Source organism: Balaenoptera borealis (genome assembly GCF_965194805.1).
Source record: "Balaenoptera borealis genome assembly, chromosome: 2".
In the NCBI taxonomy this organism is placed as follows: Eukaryota; Metazoa; Chordata; class Mammalia; order Artiodactyla; family Balaenopteridae; genus Balaenoptera; species Balaenoptera borealis.
In genome coordinates, this window is record NC_138867.1 from 160,106,910 (window position 1) to 160,131,699 (window position 24,790).

Sequence of the window (24,790 nt, forward strand, 5' to 3'; positions counted from 1 at the left end):
GTGGCGCAGTGGTTAAGAATCTGCCTGCCAATGCAGGGGACACGGGTTCAAGCCCTGGTCCGGGAAGGTCCCACATGCCGCGGAGCAACTAAGCCCGTGCACCACAACTACTGAGCCTGTGCTCTAGAGCCTGCGAGCCACAACTACTGAAGCCTGCGAGCCACAACTACTGAAGCCCCAGCGCCTAGAGCCTGTGCTCCGCAACAAGAGAAGCAATGCAATGAGAAGCCCGTGCACCACAACGCAGAGTAGCACCCACTCACCACAACTAGAGAAAGCCCGTGCGCAGCAACAAAGACCCAACTCAGCCAAAAATAAATAAGTAAATTTAAAAAAAAAAAAAAAAAAAAAAGCAGCTTGGTACAAAATGGAAGTCACTGTAGGTGGAATTACTGAGTCAAGGGAGAGTTGATGGAAGGCTGCCATGTGGAGCTTCGCACGCTGTGATTTTTTTAAAATAAATAAATAAATAAATATCTTCCTTTCCTTGCTCATTTGAATATACATTCATATGTTGAATATATATTGAATATATATGCATATATATTCAAATGAGCAATCACATGAAGGAAAGGAAGTTACTGTGACTTCTGTTTCTCACGTGTACATTCACTCAGCATACATAATTAAACAATTCAACAGTTCTATTGTGCTAGGAGATGGAGATACAAAGATAAAACATGGAACCAGTTTTTATGAGCCTGGTAACAGAGGATATAGACACGTAAGTAATTACAAAACAATGTGACAAGTAGTCTAGTAAAGGAATTTAGAGGCTGAGGGAGCTCAGGAAAGAGAGTGATTGTGCCTTAGGGATTAGGGAAATTTCCATTGAAAATGAAGACACTTTTGCTTGCAAATAAAGCATAAGTAGTAAGGGGGAAGAATGTTCCAGCCCAAAGAGCAGCAGGTGCTAAGGCACTGGGGTGAGCCTGTTCAGAAGCAGTGGTCATCTGTCCTGATGGGGACACAGTTGGAGAGGAGGCCCTGGGTCTTCCTGGTAAAGGATCTTTAAACGGCACACCAAAGAGCTTGCATTTTATTATAGATACACGGTATATATGGAAGGTTTAGAAAGCTCTCTCTAGGGAATGATAGATGATGGACTGGAGTTAGGTACTAGAGGCAGTTGGACCACTGAGTGGAGTTTGCAACAGAGCAGGTACAAGATCTGCATTTGGTCACTGGTCCCAGAAATGGAGAGGGAGGGAGAGATATTTCCAAGGCAGGATGCCCTTTGTCCCTTAAGTAACAGGACCCCGTTAGTCTCCAAACTTCAGGGCAGAAACGACTGTATGGGGAACTCCCCCATGCCTCCCTCTTGGTTTCAGACACCTCTGCTGGCGCCCTCTCTCGTCCCCGTCGCCAGCCCCCGCCTCCTTTCTCAGGAAGCTTGGGTCTCCCTGGGAGCGGGTCTGCCCTTGGGGAAGGCCTCTCGGCTCTGTGCCCTGCAGCCCGACTGACATTCGGAGCGGATCGAAGAGGGGCTCGGCGGCCCCTGCGTGCACTTGTGCTAGCCCGGGCACGAGGGAGCGCCTCTGCGGAGGAGCCCAGGAAGTGGGGGAGGGAGAGACGCGCCAGAATCTCGGTCCCGGGCGCCCTGGTCGGCCGCGGAGGAGCTGCAGCCTCCAACAGGTTCGTAGAACGCGCGCTCGCTCTCTGTCGCTGAGCCGCCACCTCCTCCGCTGGAGCAGGTTCGCCGGAGGGACCCTAGCCATAGGCCCCGCGCTGCGGAGCTCCCTGAGGGCGGCTTCCTCCGCCCTCCTTCCTTCTCCCAGTAGCTCTCAGCTGCCGCCGGCTCTTCCGGGGCGAGGAGGAGGGAACCCCAGGCTCCATGTCGCTTCAGCACCACCTCAGGGACAGCTCCCGCTCCCGGCGTGGTACCCTCCCCGGGTCAGCACTTGCACAGGCGGACAGCGGCCGCCCGGGCGGCTCCTCTCCTCTCTCGGTTCTGGTTCAGTACCGCGGCGGCGGAGGACAGTCCCTGGCCCCCTCCGGCTCCGCTCTCCGCGTCAGCACCGCGGCGGCGGACAGGTCTTTCCGGGCTCCAGCTTCCCAGCGAGCCGCGAACAAAGACAAGGGGCCGCAGCCTCCCGCGCTCCCTGGGAGTGGGTGGTTGACTCGATGGGGGGATTTCGACTTCCCCCAGAGCAGTGTCAGGGGCGAGCTGGGGAGGAGGGGCCTAGTCACATTCGCGCGTCTCTGGCTTAGGTCTGCAGTTCACCGAGGCCTGGCCGTGCAATGGCGGGTCCCAGCTGGAAGTCGGAAAGAGGGTGGGAGGGGAGACAGGCGCGGAAGGGTCCCGGGCTGCAGTTGGGCAGGCTAGGCCTAGGCTAGGAGGAAGGAGTGCGCCGCCCCCTTTTTCCTCCAAGCCCCCACCCCTAGCTCAGGACCACGGACTTCCTTCGGAGAACCTAACGCAGATGCCTGAGGCTGGCAGCTGCAATCACTGACTCTGGCTGTCCCCGGAACATCCCTAGAAAGTGTGAGCCTGAGTTTCCGTGGGGGGAGGGGGCCGAGAAACCGCGGGGAAGCCTCACGAAGCCTCACGGCAGCTACATACTCCCCCTCCCTCCTGCCTAGGGTTCCGCCCCCACCTCCAGAGTGAAGCCCGCAAGGAAGGAAGGGAGAAGGAGGGGACCTGGGCAACAGGTTGTGAACACGGCTTGGCTCTGGGAGGCTGCAAGTAGCAAGAAAAGAGGTTGAGAAGCTGGGAGGTTCCCGAATAGGGAGGCCAGTTCAGAGGCAGGAGACCAAACGTGGAAAGAGGAAACGTTTTCTCTGCTAGCTGAAGCTGGGAGGGCCCTTGAATCACGTGATCCTCTCGCTCACTGATAGTCTCACTGGGAGATGGGAAGACTGAGCTTAGGGGGCAGAGGTAATTTGCCCAAGGTCACTCAGCAATTTAGTAGCAGAATTGAGCCTAAAGTTCAGGCTCCCAAAATCCTGGACCTGTTATGTTAAGACTCGTAGATAAGTCTTAAAAATCCCAGATGCGCAGAGAAGTAGTTTCAGTTCTGAGTCCAAATCTCAGCTCTGTCACTTACTGGCATGTGACCTTGGGAGAGTGACCTTCTGAGAAGACAGGTTAATAGTATCCACTTGTAGTGAGGATTTAACGAAATACCTATATAATGCAATTAGGGTAGTGCCTGGCAAATAGTAAGTGCTCAAAAATAATAGCTACCGTTCCTATTATTCTCTCTGTAAACATGTTCTGAGGACTCTTATGTGCACTGGCTATGAACTGGGGAGATAGAGAGGTGTCCTGAAAAGGACACAGACCAGCACAGGAAGCAGAAAAGAAAACAACTGCAATATGATGTGATACGTGCTATAATCAAGGTGAGTATACAAGGCTGTGAGATCACAGAGGCAGGAGTGATGAACTGTGAGGGAAGGAGGAATACTACCTTGGACAGATGGAACAGTGTGTAAAGGCCTAGAAGTGTGAAATCACAGGCAGCAAGGTGGTATCACTGTGCCAGAGGGTCCTCAGGATGGGGACTATGAAATGAGAGTGGAGAGAGAGCTGGAGTCAGTCTCCAAAGGGCCTTTTGTGATGAAATATTTCAAACACATTTTTTAAAATAGAAAGAATAATATAATAAACCCCCACGTACCCATCATTCAGCTTCAACAGTTGGCCAGTTTTGTTTCATCTATACCCACACCCACTCTCATCACACATACACGTACACACACACACACACACACAGACTTATTTTGAAGCAAACCCAAGACATCGTATCATTTCATGCAAAAGGATTTTTAACATCAATAACAACCTCTGCCATTCGAATGCCATTCCACCTTGGAAGTCAGTAACTCAAATCATGACTTTCTCTCTTCAATATGTTCTGAACATTCCTGTCCTTAGCAGAAGGTTTTGAGAGAGGCCACACTATGGTGATATGCCACATGCATTAGAGAAACTATTTCAGAAAAAGCAATGGGTACGTCAATCCTCAACAGATTTTACCAAGCCAGAATGATCTCCACTACCTACACTGTGGTTACAGGCCAGTGACTAGTGGCAAGGCTGATCAAAAGACAAATTGAGCCCCATAAAGAAAAAGAAAAGTAATCTGAATCATAAGCTCATGAATATAGAAAGTGTGAAGTCATGGAAATCGTTGATTTGGAAATCATCCAACCCAACAGCTACATTTTACAGATGACGAAGATAAGGGTCAGAGATGGGGAGGAATGTATCCAAATTTCCATAGGACCGAGACAGAGCCAAGACTTTGAACTTATAATCAACTGTTCTATTCAGGTCACCATTTTGCCGGGAAGACTAAATGTTAGACTTTCTCAGCCCCTACACTTGGGATGCCATTTCCTTCCCCATCTCAAAGAAGCTGGAAGGAAGAGGCAAAAGTGGGGCAGGAAGGGTCCTTCCTGGTTCTCAAGAGGATGACGATGTGTGGCAGTTGGTCTCTGAGGTACCCTGACAAATTTCCCTCCTATATCCTTTTGGAGAAAGTTGAGGATGGTGGTACCTCTATTCTGGCTGCTGCACATTAGCAATGGCTCTGCAGTCAGGCACCCAGACCTTGTTTCTGTGCATTTTTGTCCATCCTGCTTGCTTTAACCAGAAGCATGTGAAGCCTTTCTTTTCCCATTTGCCCTGAATTTGGCTGCACGTCCTTCTAGGCTACAGACGGCCACTCCTTTGAGGTGTTAAATGAGGCCCAGGCCCTGGCAGGACTCAGAGCTCTTGTGCCTTCCTGGAGCATCACGTATCTCCTGTTACTAATGAAATGTGACGGCCGTGACGGGTGCGTGTGCTCCCATTGGGCTCTGGGCACTTCTCAAGTCAGCATTCTTGCTTTTCAGGGATATCCCTGCCTGCAGAATGGTGAGGACAATATCTCACAAGTTTCCTTGAGTCTTAGGGGGACAAATTAAAACGTGTGTAAGAAGTTCTAAGCATCCCTGATAAAGAGAAGTCAGTAGAGAATAGTCAATAAATTTGCCTTATTTCTGAGAGTATGATTGCAGGTAAGACATAGGAAGGTGATAAAGGTAGTGAATTTCAGCTTGTGAAATTATCTCGTCTTTTAACCTGAGATGAGACCAATTTTGATAAATTATATTATATTATCTGGGCCTAGTCGAATTGTAGGATCCCAAAGGGACCTTGGAGAGCATCTAATCTTCCTTCAACACGTACTTATTGAGTGGCTATGATGTCAGGTACTGTTCCAGGTGTTGAACAAGACACCCCAGACCCCTGCTCTCATGGGGTTTACAGACTTGCAGTAGACACAGTCATTAACAACAATTAAAAGGTAAATATGAAAACATTTAAGTAAACAAACAAACAATAGGGGAAGTCTGTCTGCAATGGTGACATGGAACTGAGGTCCAAATTACAAAAAGTCAGTCATGTGTGGATGTGGGGTGAAACACTCCAGGCAGAGGAAATAGCTTTGGCAGAGGCGCTATTGAGAGCCTGGACTGTCTGGGGACAGAGAGGAGGCCAGTGTGACTGGAGCAGAGTGAGTGAGAAGGAGAGTGGCAGCAGACGAGGGCAGGGAGAAGGCAGGGACCAGACCATGCAAAGCCTTCTAAATGCAATGGATTGTCACTGGATGGGTTAAGCAGGGGACTGATATAAAATGGTTTGTTTTTAAAACTGCCACTGGTTGCTGCATGGAGAGTGGATGATATGGGGATACTGGGCTGGGCAAGAGGGGGTAGGAAGTGTGAGATGCAGCCTCCCCCACTGAGGTGTTCAGCATCCAGCAGAGAAGACAATACACAAACCAGAACAGTATTCCACGGGAAGGGCTGCTGTGGGGAGAGATGTGCAAGGCATTGTGGGAACCAAGAGACGAGAAGAATTCATTCAGCCTGGGAGGCATCAGGGAAGGCTTCCTGGAAGTGGGCAATGGCTGTTGAATTGTATCTAGAAAAGGAGAGTAGTAGAACTGGTGTCCAACACAGACAGAGAAGTAACATAGCAGCAGTGGAGTGCATGGGGTGGGAGCCGGGCTGCCTGTGTCCAAATGCCAGCCATACCACCTAGCAGCTGCGTGCACTTAAGCAAGTTATCTACCTCTCTGTGTCTCAACGTCCTCATCTTTAAAATGGAGATGTTGAGAATCACAACACATTTCAAGGTGTTTCTGTGAGGATTAAACAACTTAAAACCTGTGAAGCATTTAGACAGCGCCTGGCACTTAGAAAGCGACAAATGAGTGTTGGTTAAATAAAAATGGAGCAGAATGGGGGTGGGAGAGCAGGAAGCATGTGCTGAGGAAGGTAGACTAGAGTCCAGAGCTCAGGGGCCTTGAAGATCAGGCCAGAGATACCCATCTTGCTTTTTTTGCAACGAGGGGCCATCAAAGGCTCTTAAGCATGGGGATTAGGGGTAGTGAATAAGCTAAAACCCAAAGGCCCAGAGAGAATAAGGACCTACCCAGAGTCACACAGCCAGTTACTGGACACTGTCATCTGTCTCCCCTACAGATGCATTATTGTAGGAGGGCAAGGGCAGTATATATTTTGTTCCCCCATTGCAGCCTCGGGGTTAGAGGACTGCCTAGGATATTCTCAGTAAATATTTATGGATGCATTGCTGAATCAATGACCAAATAAGTCAGGGAAAGTCAGAACCCTTGAATCCTCAAGAAGGTCAGTACATTTTGGACAGCGGAGAAACTGCTCTCAGGAAAATAGATCAAATTCCTGGAGATGTTGACTGGGGCCCTTCCAAACCCCAGCTTCTCCTGTGACAGAGACACTGCCGCCCACACTCCCCCAGGTGCCCCCTCAAGCAGCAGCAAGCATTGCTGCATAGGGTTCAGAAGTTAATCTTGGTAAAGTGCCTGGAAGATGAAAACTGTTCCCCTGACATTCAGCGTGGTAATTGCCAATGAGGAGAAAATGTATGTCTCTATTGGCAAGAGGCAGGACTTCGTGTTCCACAAAAACCAGCCATTAGAATTCCTGTCTCTGACTTGTCAGATAGCTGTGACAGCCGGGCGGGCAAGTAGGGTCTTGCAGTTCAAGCAGCAGATGACAAGAGACTCAGAGGCACTCAGATCCAGCTCTCACGTTGCTGACCGCCTACTCCGAGCCGGGCATGGGACCAGGAGCTTCTCCAAATTGGAGAGAATCCTAGCCCCAGCACTTCCAAGCTGGGTGGTCTTGGGCAAGTCCCTGCACTTCTCTGAGCTTCAAGTTCATCAGATATAAAATGGGGATAATACAGCCCGCCCGCCTGGGTCATTTTCTTTTGATTCTGACAATGTGGGGTTAGGGTTGTTACCTCATTTCTCAAATGTGGAAACTGAAGCTCAGGGTGTGGCTCATTGATTCCTCAATACTCACTGAGCACCTATGATGGGCCAATAACTATTGCAGGAGCTGGAGAGACAATGAAGAAAAAGATAGACAAGATACAGTCCGATCTCTTGCAGAGCTCACATTCTAGTGGGGAGACAGGAAACCAGCGAGTAAACAAATTTAATTCCACCAAGTTATATAAGTGCTTGGAAGGAAATAAAAGAGGGAGTGTGCTAAGGAGGGTGGGGGCTGCTTACATAAGGCAGGCAGAGGAGACTTGAAGGAAGGGGCATTGAAGCTGACATCTGGATGGGGATACATAGCTGGCCATGAAACAAATGTCCAGGCAGAAAGTGCAAAGGTCCTGGGGTAGGAATAAGCCTGACAAGGTCACAGAACAGAAACCTAGTAACTGAGGGGGAGGGTGGTAGAGAAGAGGACAGAGAGGTTGACCAGGGCCAGAGCAGGCAGGGCCTTGAAGACTCATTGAAGCAGAGGGGTGACAGAATCTATATTCTGAGTCACTTCCCTCCATCACCCCACCTGTAAGGGACCTGATGTGGCAAAGCCCGCATCAGAGTGGTCTCCTGGACCCCTTCAAGCCCACAGTCCCTGCTGCCATCTCCAGAGAAGGTCCACCAAAGGGCAAGCAAAGTGATGGATTCCCCTCCTGGGAAATAAATCCATCAGCTGGCTGGCTGTCGGGGGGGCACCACAGTGCCTCGCAGGCAGCGTCCTAATGCCATGAGGCAGGAGAGGGAGGGAGAAGATACAGGGCCAGCCTGGGCTGGAGTGAGGCAGGTGGGAGAGGCACCGGCCTCAGGTGCAAAATGTAAGGGAATGCTAAGAAACTCAGTCATCAAGACAAATAACATCTTGTGCAATATTTTTAATAAAACTAATGCAAAAAATCCGTGATGAATAAAATACAAAATATTTTCAAATAAAGACAAGATTCCGAAAGAGTCAGGTTGAGGGGTGAGTCATTCGTGTGCAGGATCTAATACCGATCCTGAGATATTCACTCCCCTGCAGGGACACTTCCTCGGCCAGGGCCCCGTTCCCACTGGGAGCCAGCACCCAGAGCTGGTCTGTTCATGATGAACTGAAAAAACAGTTCTTAGCAGGGGGCCTCAGAGATCATTGCTAGCCTCAGTTGTGGAGCCAGAAGCCCAAGCAAGGACCACACAGCTAGGAGGCAATGCTAGGCCTGCAACCCCAGAGCACTACATAATGTCAAGCAGTTCAAACCCACGCCTTGTATGTGGTGGGACCCTGAGAAAGGCACATTGCCTCTCAAGCCTCCGGTTCCCCATCTGTGACCCTGGGGCCAATAAGACCTGGTCCCCAGGATTCAATAAGATAATATTTAAAGTCCTCTAGGATCTAGCTACTCAAAGTGTGGTCCACAGACCAGAAAAGTCAGTATCTCCTGGGAGCTTATTAGAAATGGAGAATGGCAGCTTCTTCCCAGACCCACTGAATCAGAATCTGCATTTTAACAAGACACCCAGGGGATTGGCATGCCCCTGAAAGCCTGAGAAGGTGGTCAATTCTTGGCACATGGAAGGTGCTCAGTAAATGATACGGCTGCTCCTCTACCCACCAAACCCTGAGTAGATCCTGACTTCAGGCGAGAGGAAAATCCCAAGATGGAGAGAAGAGATCCTGATGTGGTCACCTCGTTAAATTTTAAACGGTCAAGTTTTGAAGCCAGGGAGTCTGGCTGAGCTCCTTCCATACATAACCATGTTGGCCCTCCATTTATCTGGAAAATGGGAATAATAACAGCAAGGATCTTAATGATTCTTGTGAAGATACAATTATCGTCATGCTGAAGATCAGCACAATGCTTGGCACACAGTAGGTGCTCACTAAATGCTTGCTCTTGTTGCTGGTGGTGGGAGGGGGAGGAAAGTGGGGTTCAGTATGTCATTACTGCGTACAGCTCATGTGATGAAATAGGTAACAATTGTATAGCTCTTTGCCATTTACAAAGTACTTTCATTCATACCATTTCATCTGACTCTCAACCCTTTGGGTGAGATAGCATGAGATTTATTTACTTTACAGAGGAAAATAATCTAGGCTCAGAAATGTGCGGTGACTTGTCCAAGTAAACCAGGATTTAAATCCCTGGAGTCTAACACTAAAATCCATGCCAGCAACAGAGCATCCAACCAATAACCATGGAAAAGGTTAAAAACTAGAATAACTGGAATAAGACAATATTAGACTCTAGAGATGGTGTTGTCCAATCTCCTTATTTTACCAAGGGGAAAACTAAGGCCCGGGGAAGGGAAGAGCCTTGACCAAGGTCACTCCAACAGAGCACCAGCCCTGGGGTCAGAACCCAGCTCACAAAGTTCCCAGTCCAGGGTCCTGTCCAGTATCCAGACCCACGTCCCTCATCTGATAGGCCTGCCTCCACCTGATCAACCCGAGGGTGCCGGCGGCCAGGGGTGCAGGGCTAGTTCCCTGGGCAGGTCTAGTGGACAGGCGGTGTCCCAGCTCCTCCAATCAGAGGACAAGAGTGCAGAGGCTGGAGTTGCCAAGGTGAAGCCTGCAAGGTTGCTAGGACAGAGTTTGGGAGCAGTCAGGTGGCGGAGGAGGGCTCAGCTGGGGCTGGTGCTGGGCCAGAGACCGAGACCTGACATTGCTCTTCTTGGAGCTGGGGGAGGACCTCTAACTCTACAGGGTGGGTCAGCCAACGGCAGGGTTGACTCTCACAGACAACCCCTCATCCCTACCCTCGACACACCACCCAAGCCAGGAGGCCAGATCGTTTCTCCCTTTATCCTGCACCTCATCAAACACAAGCCCTGCTGCTTACTCCTCCCATGCCCCTTAACCCCGTCAACTCTGGCTCCAGAAGGAGCTCTCTAGAGGGCAATGCCAAGCCCTGCAGTGCCCTCCATCACCCTTGGGGTGAAGCCCACACCCTGCTAAATTTAGACCCTGAAACTGGTCCCAACAAACACCCAGCCTCATCTTTCTCCCCAAGGCTCTGGCCAAACCTAATCCTCCAAGTGCCTGGGTAGACCATGCTCACTCCATGCCTTTGCAGATGCTGTTCCCTCTGCCTGGGAGACCGTCCTGCTCCACTGTCCTCTAAGCCTCAGCTCCAGACTCACCCTGTCAGAGAAGCCCACCCTGCTGCTTCAGGTGGGTGTCACATCATATTTCAACTATCCACTTTCCTGTTTGCGTCCCCATGAGGCTAAGAGGTTTTTACCTCTCACTCCTAGAGTTAACCCATATTCCAACTGTGCCAAATCAAGACTTCTCTGAGCCACCGTGCCCTCCTCTGTGTGATGGGGATTATGACCCTGGCCTTGCCAGGCTGATGGAATATTAGAGATTTTGGGTGTGAAGAGCTTACACAACACAAGTACACTGAAACTGCTGTCACTGTGCTGTTGTTTACGTCAATACCACTAACACCAGCACAGAGGGCTCACTCGTAAACGTATGCCACATGGGTCCCTCACCTGCTCAGTGACAATAATCACCATGGCTTGAAAGGGCTCTAGAAAGAGCAAAGCCCCATTCAAGTGTAAGTCGTAATAATTCTGATAGTTAACATTCTTGATTCCCACAAGCCCCTAGACCTGTGTCATTCCGACACGCTCATTCACTGAACAAAATTTATTAAGTACCTACTATGTGCCAGGCAACATGCTAGCTCTTTGGGACTCAGCAGTAGATAGACACGAAATACTTAATTGCAACATCTACCTTTCTTTCCTTGCCTTTTTTTTTTTTTAATTTATTGAAGTAGAGTTGATTTACAATGTTGTGTTAATTTCTGCTGTACAGCAAAGTGACTCAGTTATACACATAGAGACATTCCTTTTTATATTCTTTTCCATTATGGTTTATCCCAGGAGATTGGATAGAGTTCCCTGTGCTCTACAGTAGGACCTTGTTGTTTATCCATTCTAAATGAAATAGTTTGCATCTACTAACCCCAAACTGCCAGTAAAGGTCAGCCTCCTGACTCAGCATGCGGGCCCTTGCCTGAGCCCAGGGAGGCTGCCATTTGCTCAGAGATGTTCCTGGTAGCCAGAAGTCTCCACCTGCGTACCCTCTTCCTCCCCACCTCCCCCCGTTGCCAGTCTGGAAACAGTAACTCTGCCCTGTTTCCAATCCAGTTGCTAGCTTTAAATTCAAACACTGTCAGCTCCCTCAGAGCAGGGAGCACGCCTGCCCTTTTCACTGCTGTGTCACCAGCATTTAGAACATGGCCTGGCACAGTCGCTCAGCCTCTTATGTACTCATTCATTCACTCACTCAACAGATATTTATCAAGTCCTGCTAAGTGCCAGACTCCGGGGAACCAGCGGTGCAGCCCTGCCTCACTGAGCTCCTATCTTAGTAGAGGGATTGGGGGGCGGAGGAGATTGCGTTACGAGGTGAAGCAGAGCGGTTGAGACCGAGGGGTTAGGTGCTGTGTCACCCAGGGTGGTCCCAGAAGACCATCAGGAATGTAAAGGGCCTTGAGTCAGCTGATCTGTTGGAATCCCTGACCTGGGGCGAAGCCCCAGCCCCCACCTCCGTTGATGAGATCAGGATCTCCACCTCGTGAGTCACCGTGAGCAAGACCATGGTCATGGAAGGAAGAGAAAACATTCGCGGCGGAGGTGACAGGTGGTGCTCAGGTCCCTGCAGTTGCTGAGGCCTTGGCGTCCAGCCAGGAGGGGAGCTGACTGCAGCAGGGCAGGAAGAGTGGGGCTGTGGGTGCTCGTCTGGCTCCACACTCGCCCCCGTGGGAAACTGAGCGGATCATTTCCCCTCTCGGCACCTGTGTTCTCATCTATGAAATGCGCGTGAGACATTGACCTCATTCTTCCTAACTGTGTGAAAGCAAATGTAGCAAATTTGTCGAGCACTGCTCGGTCGACCAATATTTACTGGGTGCCCATTGCCTTTTCGGGAATGCTTGGTGCCTCCCAGGAGAAAGCAGAGGACGGTAACTAGGATTTGAGAGGCTACCATATAATAGAAATCTTCACAGACTTTATCTTATTTAACACCACCACCAGTAATAATAACACGCACTTAGGTGGCACTTCATTATGAGGCTGGTGCTATTAGTAGCCCCATTTTATACAGGAGGAAATTGAGGCTCAGAGAAATGTAATGGATTTCCCCAAAACAAGAATTCAAACCCAGATACGACTGACAGTAAATTCCATCCATTGACACCAGTCAGAGATCACAGTTAAGCCAGAAAACAGTGTGGTCAGTGGTACCATAGAAGCATTGCCTGAACCAGTGACCAAGATTGGCAACTGCTGTCAGGAGTAGGTGAGGTGGGCCCAGGGGTTGGGTCTCATGCCAAGCAGGGCCCCATCCTGCCCAGCCCTTTGCTGGAATCCAGAGGATCAGTGTGGCCTCAACAGAGTCGAGGGCATGCCCTCAGGGGGTCTGGGGTTCAGGAAGCCACTCCCCCCGCAGCTCTCTCCCCTCAGCCCTTAACACCCTCTCTCCTCCCCCAGGAAGTTGTGCGTCTCTGGCATGCTACCTGCTCTGCTTCCCCATCAGAGCTCGGCCAGGAAGCAAAGGTAAGGGTACCACCCAGGGTCACACCCGTGGGCGGTGTTCAGAGTGCCCCTCACTCCTGGTGCAGGGGGCCATGATATCACTTCCCCTTTGCAGTCGCCAAGAGCACTCCTAAGTGGGAATGAGAGGGGTCAGTCTGGCAACTTGTTAGAACGGAGTCAGCTTGTGTTACAACAGGGAAACCCTTCCCTGTGCGTGCTACCTTATTCAGTCATGCTCCCCAAAAGACCTGAGGGATGGATCCCCAGTTTACTGATGAGGAAACTGAAGCACAGAGAGGGGAAACAACTTTCCCGAAGACGTACAGCTGGAAGGTGGCTAAGCCTGAATTCCAACCCACTTTTTCTTGTCTCTATCCCCAAGTGGTCTACACACCTTGTAGGTGGTTGGTATTTGTTCGATGAACGAATGAGTGAATTAATGAATTGCCCAAGATCAATGGCAGGGCAGAGCAGGGCTGGAAGCTCGCTCTCCTCTCGCTCTCAGTTCCTATGCTTTTCTGCTGAGCTGTGGCTTTCTGCGTTGATGAGCTCAACATTCTCTTCTGCACCCCTACCCCAGGATCTCAAGCATCTCATGTGTGATGTTCATTACCCCCCCAACCCCGCTGCAGACAAAAAGATGAAAGGTGGACCAGTCAGCCTTGGTTACTCTTCTAGGTGGCCCCCAAGCTTGGATCACACCCAGCATCCCTTCATCCAGCCACATCGCCTCTTCCCCACCACCCACTACCAGTAATCCAACGTGCATAGTTGTAAACTTGTTTCTTTAAATAAACAGTCTTGAGTTTCATACCAAATAGTCTTTTAAGAGGAGGAACGTCTCCAGGCCACCTCGTATTTAGCATACAGTGAGCCACATATTTGCACAGAGAGAGTGTGTGTGGATATAGAGATCGCCCGATCGCTATAGATATCGTTGCTCATCCAGATGGGAGCTATTTATGATGCTGAGTCACTCGCAGAGAATGCCACTGAGGGATTCCAGGCTGGGCTCAGAGCCCCAGCATCACAGACCTCATGGCTCTTTGCCTCGTCCTCACTGTTCACAAATAAGAGAGACAGAGAGAGAGAGTGGTCTCCCATCACAGTGCAGGGACAGAAGGAGATATTTTGGCCACAGTATATGAAGACTTTCTCATAATCAGTTCCTATTTCAAGCCATTGTCCTTCATCCAGAACACCACATGCTTTAAGCTCATCTAGTCCAATTTCTTCATTGTATAGGAGCAAAAACTGAGACCCAGAGAGGGAAGGAAGTTGCTTAGTGTCACACACAAGTCAGTAGCAGATCTGGTCCCAGAGCTCAAATTTTCTGATTGCTATCTGGGGCTCTCTCCCAACCCCCAGCAACCTTCTTTAGTTTCTCTCCAGTGTCGTGCCATTTCAGCCCCTCAGGAGCTTCTGTTCTCTGTAAACTCGGAGCTGTCCCTGAGCACTATCTTCCCTGGGCTCCTCTAGGAGCGGAGCTGAGTCTGGCTTGTTCGGGTATACCCCATGCTTAATGCAGGACCTGCACACACTAGGTTCTCAAAGCTTGTGCACTGGGTGTTATATAAAACCAAACACAGTACCAATTCCTGGGGAACCCTAGTTCTCCATTTGAAAAAGCACCCATTTATCTCCACCCTCTCTTTCTTTTCTCTAAGCCAGTTCTCTATCCATGCAAAAATAGACTCCCTCCCACTCACCACCCATCTCTGCCCAATTCTATAATGAATCAATTTTATTAACAGGCTTTGGGATGGAAACTTAACAAAGGCTTTTTGTGAAAGTCACCCTTTATCTCCGTATATAGTTCACTTCTCAAAGAATTCTGCTTAACTGGTCAAATGGGATTTCGCCTTACATAAAATATTCATTAATCTACTCTTTCCCTCCCTATAGAATGTGTTTGTTAAAGTGATCTCTATCCATTATTATGGATAGAGATATGGATATTATTATTCATCTTTATCCGTTATTATGGTGATCTCTATCCATTATTATGGATTCTATTCAGTTGTTCTAAGAGACAGTGGGATGAGATGGAAGGGGCCTGGGCTTTGGAATTAGGACTGGGTTACATCCTAGCTGACCTCTTAATGGTTCTGCATCCACAGTGATTGCTGTGAGAATTGAATGATATAATGTCTGTAAGGTATCTTGCACATATAAGTGCTCAATATACGTTTGTGAATGAATGAATTACTCAGGACCCTTATGACTTATCATATCCTGAAGGGTGAGAGACCAACTAATGCTGCAGTCTGAAGTCTTGAAGTCAGAGAAGTTCAGGAGAGTAGTTTGAGAAGTCTTGTGAAACAGACCCCAGGGAGTAAGCTGCTGTCGCCAAGCCTGAAAGGGATGCTCTTTCTGTGGTCCCTTGTGGAAGGGATTCCCTCAGCTCAAGGAAAATTTGAGTGTTAAATCTAGGTTCAAAATAGAAAACCCCTTGAGAATAAATGTTGTGCCTTAAGTGTCAGATTCTAACTTTACCCAAACCAGAGCCTGGCTCAGGGTAGTAAGGAATAGACAAAGAGATATGCAGTAAGTATGCATTGAGTTGGGTTGAGTTGAGCTGAGTAGAATTGACTTGTTGACTTGACTTGAATTAACTTGAGTTGTTTTGAGTTCGCTAATGGACCCAACTCTAGGGTCTACCAAGGGAGAAGCTTCCTAGAACTCGAGCTTAAATTAGACCTGGTCCCACAGCACAGGGGAGATCCTCGTGATGTTCTGGGGACGTTCAGAGCCTTCCAAAGATGAAGGCTTCTCAGAGAGGACCAGGACCATAGCCAAGACTGAGAGAAAAGGGTAGCAGTCTTGGCTTGGTCAGGGGGCACCACAAGGCTGAATGTCCTTTAGGAATCTTTAAAACTTATTGGAACTCTGTGGGGATCTTTCCATATTTTTAGGACAACAGATTCTTCTCTTCCTGGCGAACAAAGGACCTTTGGGGGTACCCACTTCCGTGGGAGATGGCCTCTAGCTTTGAGGGAGTCAAATAAACTCCACCATGAGGGGAGAAGGCAGGCAGAGGCCAGGAGTTAGGCAGAGCCTCATACTGCAGATGCTAGCACCGTCATAAACTGGTCCTCCTGTTGGAGTGAGGGCTTAGGGATCTGAGTGAGGTATGATTCTAACTCTAGACCTTCATCAGGTAGTGGTTGCTAAAGGGAACAGTGATCCAGGAACCATAGTGGGGAATCAGACAAGACCTGTGACAATACAATACTGAGGTCAGTCAGCACCACTGGGGCTCACGTTGCTGGCTCCATCTCAGTCACTGCCCATTACAGGATACAACCAGGCATTCGAGAGAAAAAAGAACGGAGGGTTTAAATGAGATTCAGGTGAGCAGTGGCTGCTCAAACCTTTATTGTATTCAGCTGTGTCTGTGTGTATCCATCTCCCACACTAGCTTGGGAACCCATCAGAGGCACTACATCTATTCTTCTCAGTCCTCCCTGTGCCAAAAACTCTGGGTACAGGTTAGACATCAGTGTTCAGTGAATGAATAATTAGGTCAGAGTAAGGCTTACAATGCCAGTGGAAGATTTCAAGAGGGAAAGATGGAAAATTTCAAGATTTCAAGATGGCAAAAGTCCAAAGTAAGGATGTCTAGCCAGAAAAGATAGCATAGATTCAAAAGTTGCCCCTCAGCAGTGTGGCTTACAGGAAAAATTGGACTAAATGGAGTCAAGACAGGGTGGTGGAGTGCAGGTTTAAAATAATGTTCCCCAGAGCCCCAGACTTCTGAGACAGGCTGTCAGGGGCCATCATAGGATGAGTGTGAGCAAGAGAAGTTCCCCCAAAACAATCCCATTTAAATTTAAAAGTTGCAATTTTATCTCTTTTATATATTGGATTTCCACACACATTTTCATTTTTAAAGACATCTTTGGATTGAAAAAATGCATTTGGGAAGCACTAGTGTTGAAATAGCCTAGGCATCTGGAGTTAGGCTGTCTGCATTCAAATCTCAGCCCCAAGCCTTTCCACCTATGGGACTTCAGGAAGGGACCCCTTTAAACCTCCACATTCTTATCTATAAACCATCCTCCCAGCGATGTGTGAACATTAACTAAGATGCTACAGTATTTCCCAAAGGCTGGCATGTGTGTGATTGATGGTGTGCACAATGGTTTTAGGTGGTATATGGATGAACATCTATTATTTTAATAGCTCACAATTGATGCATGTTAGAAAAACATAAGCATCACATTAGACTCCATGATTTATGGAAATAATACAGCATTTCCTTTTAAAATAAAATTCTGTGCTTTTTGAAAGGCAAATTGATTTAAAGAAAAACACTAAGTAAATGAATAGTACTAATACAGCAGAAATCATGACGGTGGTACATGAATGACTGAAATGCTGGAAAAATTAAGATAACCTATAGAAAACACCTCTCACAGTGTCTGTCATTTAGGAAGGGCCCAAAAAGTTTTGTTCTGGTACCCTTCTCTCCATTTTAACTTGCTGGGATGGCTGAGCCTAGAATCAAGCTCATCCACTGGGGCAAAGTAGATGCCCAGGCCTGGTCAGTCTGGAATACAGTGTGTGGTGGGCATGGGGCAGGCAGCAGTGGTCAGTTTGGAGCAGAGAGCAGTGGTCAAGTCCAGGAGGGGAGCAGAGGTCAGGTCCTGGCAGCCAGCTGGCCACAGGATCTTGAAGCAGGCAGAGGCTGCTGAAGCATCATCCAGAGGCACCAACCATGAGTGGTCTGTGAGATCACTTGAAGAGTTATTCAGGAACAAGTCAAATACCACTGGGAGAGAGTTACTTCTTCCTTTTTCGGTTGATTCCATCAAGGAGAAAGTCTCAGTTGGAGGTTAGCATCTCCTTGAGGCCTCCCTAACACTTGCTGATCTTCCTTTTCAACACAGAAGCCCAGCCTTCAGTTGGCAAGGGTATCTAGCTAAAAATGAATAACAATGTTGTATTTTCCATGTATTTATTTTTACCATTACCTTCCATGTATAGAACACGATACAGGTGTTCTGTTCATGAGAATGATCTCATGTTCCCTTTTCAAATATATGTATTAAAGGTTAAAAAGTGAGTGTGTTACTTCTGTTCAGCATAAAGTGAATAATAGTACAAGCAGGATATATACATAGAAACAGATAAAGGTGGTCCTTGACCAAGAGGAAATCCATCCTGGCAGAGGCACAGCTCTAGAGAGCCCATGCTGGGCCCACAAGCAGGATGTCGCCCGACTCAGCCACAAGTTTTGGGGCAAGTTTTGTCCTGGGGAGGGCAAACGAGGCCCCATCCTAAGCAGGAGTCAGATTGCTGGGCTCCCAGACCCTGAGCTCCCAGAATGAGCCGGAGGTCCAGGGACCAGGGCAGCGACAGGCCAGCAGTCAGTATAGTCAGGTCTGCCCCCAGAGGGTGGGTCTGGAAGGGATCCCAGGCCTCTGGTTTCCAGTGAGGCTGGGCCTGCAAAGGATGACCCAGTGGCTCCGCCAGAGAGGAAGGAAGGAACTGAGGATCAGGAACAGGCAAGGTCTGACTCCACAGAATCTGGTGTGAACCCAAACTAGTCACACCAGCCTTTGAGAGGGGCTGTGTATGAGTTAGGGTGTGTTGGTAGCAAGCAACAGAAACCAAATCTGCCCCACTCAAACAGAAGCAGGGGTTTTTAAAAGATTATCAGATAGCACCCAGAATCAAAAGGCAGGCTGGCGGTCAGGCTCAGAAAAAGAGAGGAACCAGAGCCGACCAGGAGTTTGGGAGTAGGAACTGAGGCCATTTTTTTTTTCAAAGTTCCCCTTTGGGATACATCAGCCACAACTGTTTTTTCGTCTTTGCCTCAGTCTTCTCGTGCTTCACAGCCCCAGGAGGAGCCCCAGCTAGCCTGGCACGTGTCCTTTGTCCTCCTCTTGGCCAACAGAGAGCATGGAGGCTTCATTAGACTCCCTCCAAGTTTGAACACTGAGGAAGGGGTGTTTCCCAAAAAGAAAATCAAGGGGCTGTTACTAAAAGGAAGAGGAATGGATTCTGAGTAGCCAAAACCAGCAAATGTCTACTACAAGGAGCTGGGAAGGGGCAGGGAGGTGCAGGCTATGTGGTCCCCTGGGCCTGACTCTCTGGGATCATAACTAGGGCTTCCTTTCTCCCACCCTTGGCTGGACCAGGGTCCATCCCACTCTGGGGCCAGTAGTCAGCTGAGGCAGGGGCCTCTCATGCTTCCCGCGAGGGGCTCCTGGATCCTCTCATGGTCTGCAGAAGGGAAGCGGCTGGACAAGCCTGGTCTGTGACTCTTCAGCCTTTTTGTAGCCGAAAAGGATCTGCTGGGCTGAGAAAATCTAATGAGAATTGCTCACTCAGGGGTTGCAAACCCAACTGTCTGCTGGCTGGCAGAGAGCAAATGCATGAAAGTAACTGAGGTGACCTGGAATATGCATGCCTGTCTAAAGGGGATGCCACTGCCAGCTCCAGCCAATTGTTGCCATAGAAGCACGTGGACCCACCCAGTGTTGATTAATATCCTGATTTTTTTAAGTGAAGCCCCCAATCCAGATTTTCATGAGATTCCTCATTTTTAAATATTGCTAACTACCAGAAAAACATTTTAAATATTGTGCTGACCAAACAGTATAAACCACCAGTTTGCGGCCATTGGACTAACTTCTATTCATCCACTACAACCCAACTAAGAAGTCACTTCTCAGCTGGGAAGCCTTCTGTGACTTGCCCCTCCCTCTAGCTTGCTACCCTTTCTTGAGCCTCCTATAGACCCTTTATTTTTTCCTGTCACAGTACTGACACTCTGCATGATAAAAATTCATTTGTTTTCATCTGCTGTCTCCTCAAGGATGAGGACACCCACCATGTCTTATGTCTCTTCCCAGCACAGTGCCGGACACGTACAAGGTGCTGTGGCGCTGCTGAAAGGGGAGCTATGGGGACTGCATTTGTCAAGGTGGCTAGGTTTTTCAATGGTAGCAAATCACTCCTGAAATCTCTGTGGCTCAATAGAGCAAAGGCTTGTTTCTCTCTCATGTGAAGTCTGCTGTGGGAGTAACAACTCTCCAGGCAGCTTCCTTCCAAGCGGTGACTCAGAGATCCAGGCTACCTCCATCATTAGGGAGCAGGGGAAGAGAGCCAGGGAGAACTCACATCCACTCTTGTATACCTCAGCCTAGAAGTGACATTCATTGGCTCTCTTCACAGCCATTGGCCAGAACTGGTCCCATGACCTGTCTCACTATAAGGGCCTGGAAATATGGGTGGAACACAGCCAGGGCCCATCATTTGCAGGAAACAGTGGAACTCTTACAGTCAGTGCATGGAAGTACCTCTTAATTAGTGACATCCAGAAAAGTAGGAAAGAAGTAGGGAGAGAATTTCGTTAGTTGAGCTTTCTACATTTTCTCATTTTTTCTAAGCAGTAAACACCCGGAAAAGAAAATCAAACTGATGGAAAAATAGGGGTCAAATGCTAATGAGCAAACCATTTAGAGTGAAATCACACTGGCTCTTTGGTATCTCATTTGAGATCCATGAGGGCCTGGGAATGATTGCAGCTGCTCAAAGGGTCTCTCTTCTGTGATTAAATGCCAATGCATTCAAGAATCCTGACCCTCGCTGTCACCCTTGGCCAGAAACTCAGCCAAGGTGAGTCAGTGGGCACCCCCAGAGGCTCAGAGACACACATCATGCCTTCTACAGGCTGGGCACAATGCAACCACAGATGTTTCCTTGGAATGGAATAACAAGATGGTAGACATGCTCTAGAAAGAGGGCAAGCTTGGGAACCAGAAAGACCTGGGTTCAAATTCCAGCTCTTTCCTAATAAGTCAAACTCCTAGCAAGACTCTTCACTTCTCTGAACCTCAGTTTCATCATCTCTAAAATGGGGACAATAGCACCTTCCTCCCAGAACAGCTGTGCACAGTCTATGAGGTTACAAGTGTAAGGGGCCTGGTGCTCAGTAGTACCTCAATTGACATCATTTCTTTTTCCCCACTGGGTTGGAGGGACTGAATCTAACCTCCCACCAGTAGCACTCCTGAGTGCAGTCAGCCTGTTCCCATTTGCATGCCTCTGGTGACAAGAAGCTCACTATACACCAGCCCCCTGCCCACAACCCCCAAGCATCCTGCTCCATGTTTGAACCACTCCAGTGGTGTTTGTCATGAGAGGATATGATGTCCCTGGGGACTAGAGTTTGAGGGAAAGGTGCCTGGCCTAACTCCCCTCTCTGGATGACTTATCACTGCCTCGGCCCCCAGGAGCTATCTGGGGAAACTGAGTGTGGTGAGAATGAAGGCAGTGAGGGGTTCAGAGTAGGGGAATATGTGTCCATTTCCTGTTTACAGAGAGAGGACACAGAAACCCATCACATGGGAGACAGGATCCCAGAGAAGAAAATCTCTGGAAGACTGTCACAGGACCATGATGGGGATCCAGCCTGAGATGAAATGAGGGAAGCTGCAGGGGGGCAAATAGGAGCTCAAAATAAGGGCTCCAAAATAATTTATTCTGCCAACATTCACTGTTTGCCCACAGTGCTAGGCCCCATGCTGAGCACCGGGGTCAGAGACATGAATCAGCCATCGGCCCTGATCTTGGGGGAGTGGGGCAGACATGCGATAATAATATTAAAACCATATGGGGGTTGCTGAGATAAAGGGAAGTGTGGGGTGGGGACTGTGAGAGCTCAGAAGAAGGGTACCTAGCCCACCCTGGGATGGGGTGTTTAGGAAAGGATGAGGAGGTGGACAAAAATGGGGAGAAAGGATGCCAGGCAGAGGGGCAACATGGGCAAAGACACAAAGATGAGAAACAGCCTGGCCTGTGGAAAGTCCTACCCACTGTCCTTTACTACTTAAGGCAAAGAGTGATGATGGGATGGCCAGAGCAGGCAGCAGACCGCCTTGAATGACAGCCACAGAGCTGAGACCCTGCCCCTGACCAGGAGGGAGCCATGGAAAGGCGGAAGGCTTTGCAGAAAATTGTTATTGAAATACAATTTACATTCATAAAAGTGGTCGTATCATATATTTACAGCTCAATGAATTTTCACAAAGTGAACATACCCCTGTAACAAACCAAGAAACAGAAACTTACCAGCATTACACAGAGCCCTTTTTGCTCCCCTTCCCAATCACCGTCCTCCCAAAGGAACCACCATCTCGACTGCTAACCGTATTGATTAGTTGACTTGGTTTTGAACTTCATGTAAATGAAATCATGCAGTGTTTTTGTCTGACTTCTTTCAATCAGCATTATGGTTGAGATTCTCTCCTATTGTTGCATCATGTTGCATTCTTTCATGGTGTTCATTCTCATTGCTAAATTTTATTCCATTGTGCGTCTGTGCCAAAATCCATTCATCATTCTGGTGCTGATGGACACTGGGGTTGTGTTCAGCTTGGGACTCTTATGAAAAGTGCTACCATGAGGATTCCTGTACATGTCTTTGGATGAACATTTATATACATTTCTGTTGGGTTTATGCCAAGGAGTAGAATCAATGCATCATAGGGGATGCAGGTTCCCAGGGGAAAACAAATGTTTTTTTTCCAAAATGGTAGTCCCAATTTACACTCCCTACTATACTGTATGAAAGTTCCAGTAGCTCTATATCCCCACCAACATTTGACGTTTTCTGGCTTTTCCATTTTAACCATTCTGGTGATCATACATGGTTAAAATGGTGGATGTAATTTGCATTTCTCTGATGACTAGTGAGGTTGAATACCTTTTCATATGCTTACTGGCCATTTGGACATGATCTTTCCTGAAGTATTTGTTCAAGTCCCTGGGAGGGGAGAGGCAACGTCTACATTTCATTTCAGAAAGTCATCTTGGGTGGCCAAGTGGGGCAACTGGGATTGTAGAAGTAGGTTCTCTGGAACCTCTGGCTAATACCAATGGCATCTCACTTGGGTTCTGGGCTTCCTCTACTTCCTCTGCCTCTTTAAATGCTCATAGCCTCCTTGAGAGGTCAGAATTGTTATCAACATCTCACAGATGAGGTGACTGGGCTTACAGAGGGGCATGACTTGCCCAAGCTCTCACAGTGGTGGCCTCAGACCCTCAGTTCATTTCCTCATCAGTCTCAGACCAGAACAGGAAGCTGTGGGGAAAAAAATAGAATAGAAAGAAACAGAAAAAAAAGGTAAAGAGACAATTACAAAGACATCTATCTCACTCATTTTCCACAAGAGAAAATTCTCCCTCCCTCTCCCCTCTTCCTTCCTCCTCGCATCTCCCCAAAAGTCCAGCAGAGATGAGCAGTCATCAGAAGCCTAGTGCTCGCCAACCCCAATGTTGTGTTGGATGTCCAGTGATGTGAAGGGGGGCATCAGGCCAACCTGCGCCAGGTCCCGGCCAGCCACTGCTCACCGTGTGGCCCAAGACCAGTCATTTTACCTCCCTGGGCCTGAGGCGTTTGTCTGTTTCAGTAATCCCTTCCTCAGAGCCTTGTGGAGAGGAGTCAGAGAGCCAGCTCCCTGCCTGGCACAAGGCGGCCCCTGGTTTAGGTGACATATGCTTGTTCCTTCCCTTGACCCTTCCAGGACTGGGGGTGGAGCTCCGCATGCTGCCCAGGACCCGGTCCTTTTGCATCCTGCCTCCCTGAGTAGGAGGGGGAGCATCCTTTTGTCTCATGCAGCCACAGCTGGGCCCTGGAGAGTGTCCTCACTCCTGGAGAACAGGTGTAGCAGGGGCAGGAAGCGTGTCCCTCCCTCCAGGAGCTCCATCTCCCCACAGCTGCCCACACTCAGCCTGACAGCCACACGGTTAGCCCCAGAAGGGCCTTTCTCTTCTCAAGGGCTCTCATCGCAGAGCCCAGACGCCTTTATTTTGGGAGCTCTGCTTGGTAAAGTGCTTTGTCAATGCCACCTCCAAGCAACCCTCCCACCCCGCCACACACACGCCACGCAGTGCCGTCCTGCCTGTCCTCCCGTTCCTAGTGAGCGTTCCAGGCACCGTGCTAGGCACTGGGACACCCACAGGGCCTCTGTCCTCACGTAGTTTCCCCTGCAGGGGGAGAGATGGATAATAAAAAGCCGATGGATACAGTAAATAGGATCGCTTCAGATGGTGCCCAGGGCCTTGGAGATGGGAAGGGGGAAGCTTTGATGGAGAAGGGCAGCTGGGTAACCACTCAATCCCAGAGCAGAGTGGGGAAAGTCACAGGCCTGCTGCCTGCAAGGGTATGTCCTTCTCTGGTTTCAGCTCCAAACTCAGCTCCTGGAGGGAAGGGTCACACCACAGCTACCACTGGGGAGAGGTCCCAAGATGTAGCACCAGAAGGTCCTAGCTGCTGCTGACCCCCAACTACTTTGCCCCCTTCCCTGCCTCATTACCGAGCCTGCCTGCTCCTCACAATTGTCTGCCTCTCCTGCCCCCCAGTGGCAGGGAGAGGGGTCACAGGAACTCTTTCTCGATCCACCAGCTTTTCCCTACCCATCCCATAGATTTATCCCAACTCTACTGGATTCAGAGCAAACTGAGTCCTTTCCAGATGGATCCCCCAACAAAGCAACAGAGGTAAGGCCAACTGAGCCCCAGTCAAGGCCAGCAGACCCTCCCAGATCTCCACACCCAGGACTCTCTCTCCACCTCTCCTTCTCAGGCTGTCCCTTCCCTCTGTCTTTTACCCTTTCACTGACTCATTCTTTCTCTGCGTGTTTGTCTCTGTCTCATTTCAATTTTCCCCTCTATTTCCCTGTCACTCTAATTCACATCCTAAATGTACTTCTTATCTGGACATTAATTTACTTCAAATACTGATTTTTAAAAAATGTATTGAGCCCCTGCTGGGTGCCAGGCATGGAGCAAGGAGCTTGGGTCTAATCAAAGATGAGTAAAGCACAGACTTCCTTGGAAGGGAGATGAGTCATGTGCTTAAATAAGTGAAATGGGGAGGCTGAAAGTGACCGATGTTATAAAGGAGACACTGATGGGAGATGAAGAGCATC

The 24,790-nt window shown here is 48.9% G+C and overlaps 1 protein-coding gene and 1 long non-coding RNA gene across 4 annotated transcripts in view; both read left to right on the top strand.

Annotated features, from left to right (window-relative positions):
• Nucleotides 1–24,790, top strand: part of LOC309623785 — a 519,468-nt gene that overhangs the window by 383,962 nt on the left and 110,716 nt on the right. The gene's annotated exons all lie outside the window — the stretch shown is intronic.
• CPLX2 (complexin 2) overlaps nucleotides 196–24,790 on the top strand; it is an 85,380-nt gene continuing 60,785 nt past the window's right edge. The window contains exons 1-3 of one of the 3 annotated variants that reach the window (XM_082380062.1): nucleotides 196–1,635; nucleotides 10,367–10,464; nucleotides 12,801–12,866. The gene's annotated coding sequence lies outside the window, so the exon portion shown is untranslated. The remainder of the gene's footprint in view (nucleotides 1,636–10,366; nucleotides 10,465–12,800; nucleotides 12,867–24,790) is intronic. The other 2 variants (XM_082380061.1, XM_082380063.1) reach the window with 2 other exon arrangements.